The 3,143-nt window shown below is 44.4% G+C and overlaps 1 pseudogene; it reads right to left on the bottom strand.

Annotated features, from left to right (window-relative positions):
* Positions 1 to 521: 521 nt before the first annotated feature.
* Positions 522 to 2,743, bottom strand: LOC146371315 (uncharacterized; annotated as a pseudogene).
* Positions 2,744 to 3,143: the final 400 nt, after the last annotated feature.

Below are 3,143 nucleotides of genomic sequence, written 5' to 3'. Positions count from 1 at the left end.
ATATATTTGTGTGGGCTGAGATTTTACTTTCAAAGAAAACCCAGTAATGATCAGACAGGCCCACATCAGACACAGTAACCTTTGAAATGCTCAGGCCCTTGGAGATCAGTAGGTCAAGAGTGTGTCCTCTATTATGTGTGGCCTCTGTTACATGCTGAGTCAGCCCAAAGTTGCCCAGAGTGTTACTCAGGTCTTTAGTCCCTTTGTCCTGAGGGTTGTCCACATGGATGTTAAAATCCCCAACAATAATTACACAGTCGAAATCAACACAGATCACAGACAGCAGTTCACTGAGGTCATTAAAAAAGTCTGTGCAGTATTTGGGAGGCCTGTAAACATTAAGAAACACAACTTTGGATGGGGCCTTCAGCTGTAAAGCCACATATTCAAAAGACTGAAAACTTCCAGGAGATAGCTGCTTACATTGAAATGATTCATTAAATAAGACAGCAAACCCTCCTCCTCTCCTGCTCACCCTGGCCTCACTGATAAAACTGTAGGAGGGGTCGTCTCGATGAGAACAGCTCCACTGTTACTTTGGTCCAACCAAGTTTCAGTTAGAAACATAAAATCAAGGCTGTGCTCAGTGATTAAATCATTAATTAAAAATGTTTTCCCAGCTAAAGATCTAACGTTTAATAAAGCCAACTTAAGTGTTTTAGAGGCATTACTTGTCCCCTCGTGTTTGGGAGCAGTCTGTGGCACACAAGGTATGTTTACTATGTTTAAAGATCTTTTAGAGTGCAGCTCTCTGTGTTTTGACCAGGCCACATGTCTCCTTCTGTCACCTGAAAGTACAGAGATTTTAAAACCTTCTAGTAAACAGGGTCCCAGCTTCTTCTGGGAAAAGTCACCACTGCCATAATCCTCGCAGCCCGGACCCTCCACACATCACACATCAGACTGCGGAGACAGAGCATGGAGGTGGTAAGGAGGAACTAAGGGGGGGCGGGGCTGGGCAATGTAACTTCGATTGCTCTGTTGAGGGTGGGGCTCGGTGGCGAACCTTTGGCTGCTCTGGTGGGGCGTTTATGGGGGACAAAAAGGGATTGGGCCGGGGGGTAGATCTGAGCCCAGCATTGACCCGCTCCATCATCTCCTCAGTGAATTTCAGGTGTGGGGAGGAGGGAGAAAGGGAGGGGGAGGAGGGTGATGGCCTGTCAGGGGTTTGGGGGACTGGGGAAGATCGTGGTCCCTGGTCCTGGTCCTGGTCGTTGGTGTTGTTGAGAGAGTTGGAGGCAAATAGGGACCCCTCTTCTTGCCTCAGATGTCTCTCCTTTCTGAGGCTTTTCCCGGGTGGGGGCAGATGAGGCTCCTCCTCAAGGTTTCTGCTGGGCTTTGTCTGTTCTTGGAGTACTGTTTGTTCCTCTTTATGAGATAACTCCTCGTTTATCTCAGCCTTGGCACCAAGCACAGATGGATGACGTATGGAATAAAACAAGTTGGAGGTGAACGGTTTCACCCCTGACTTGTTAAAATTAAATCCATTTGCTTTAAACAGATGCCTGCGTTCCCAAAAAATATTAAAGTTGTTGATAAAATGCACTGAGTGGTCAGTACATGCTGATATAAGCCATTTATTCAGTGTAAACAACCTGCTGAATCTCTCGTCTCCTCCTCTGACCGGCGGTACAGGTCCACTGATGAATACAGCTGCATTCAGAGAGTTTACAGTATTTAATAATCCAGTAAAGTCCCGTTTCAGAACCTCCGACTGTTGTTTGGACACATCGTTTGACCCTGTATGCAGAACAATGTTTGTCACAGTTGGATATTCATCTGCAATTTGAAGAATTTTCTCCTTCAGGTTGTTGACCATATCGTTAGGAAAGCAGAGGACTTTAGTGTTCTTACCGCACATCCTTTGTACATCCTTTACGGCAGAGTCACCCACAATCAGAGTTTCAGGCCTAGCCTTTAGCTTTCCCTGTGGCCTTTTACTTTTCAAAAGATTTTCGGACCTTACTTCGCTACTTTTAGATGGATGGTTGTCCGGTATAGATCCAGGGTCCTTTGATAGTGGAGCAAATCTGTTGTGCAGTTTCACAATCAGTTGTTTTGAAGGTTTGTTGTTAACCTTCCTATTCACGGTTGTCCAGTCCTGTTTCCTCTCGTATACAGGGGTAGGAGAGCTTCTCTGTCTCGTAGGAAGTGAAGGCCAGTCGGTTTCAGAGATTTCAGCTCGCTGTGCCCTGCCTGTGATACGTCCTCCCTCTTCTAGGAGACATGATTTATGTCTTGGTTTTGCACCAAGACAGTCCAAGGGGGGATTATCGCTTGAGGATTCATAATAGTGCACAAAGTCTACTTTCTTGGTCATGTTATCTGTGCTCCTTAGCTGTGTACTAGCTTGCTCATCGCCATTGTTTTGAATCAAAGGCAAGGTTGTTTCATTTCCACACAGTCCATTTACCTCCACGTTTACTTCTAAGCGATGAATTTTTGTCTCCAGTACTGCAATCTTCTGCAGGAGGCTGTGGTAGTCATCTGTGGAGAGGGAAGGCATCTTGTTGCTAGTTAGCCTAGCGGTTAGCACCTTTCCAGGCTATTGAGGCTGCTCGGTGCCCAGACGCTGTAATCAGGCTTCAGCTGTGTCTAGGCCACAGACACACGGAGCGCTGAGGATAAGGTAACTATAAAAATGTTGCTGTTTCTGTTAAGAACACTTTAGTCGTAATGATCTATAAGTGTCCAGAAGCTATCGCAGGTAAGCTCATATGGAAAAAAGGGAAAAAAATCAGCATAAAAATCAATAAAAATCAATAAAAGAAGCGAGCAAAGAGATGAAGCGTCCACACTCACAAAGGGGGAGGAGCGTTTTCAGAAAGACATCTACTGTGATAAAGTCTACTCTCCACTGCTGTGTAATTAATTATTGTAAATGTTATCATGAAATGTTCAGACAGGAGAGGGTTTTCAGGAAACACTGTTAATTGTTCAGTTTCTATGTCATATGTTAAAACAAGATCTAGAGTGTGATTAAAGTGGTGGGTGGGTTCTTTTACATTTTGAGAGAAGCCAATTGACTCTAATAACAGCTTAAATGCGATGTTGAGGCTGTCATTTTTAGCATCTACATGGATGTTAAAATCACCCACAATAATTCTTTTATCTGAGCTCAGAACTAAATCAGATAAAAAGTC

Source organism: Perissodus microlepis, chromosome 16, assembly GCF_051167445.1.
Source record: "Perissodus microlepis isolate ML-2025 ecotype Zambia chromosome 16, ASM5116744v1, whole genome shotgun sequence".
In the NCBI taxonomy this organism is placed as follows: domain Eukaryota; kingdom Metazoa; phylum Chordata; class Actinopteri; order Cichliformes; family Cichlidae; genus Perissodus; species Perissodus microlepis.
This window is presented reverse-complemented; position numbering and strand designations above follow the sequence as displayed.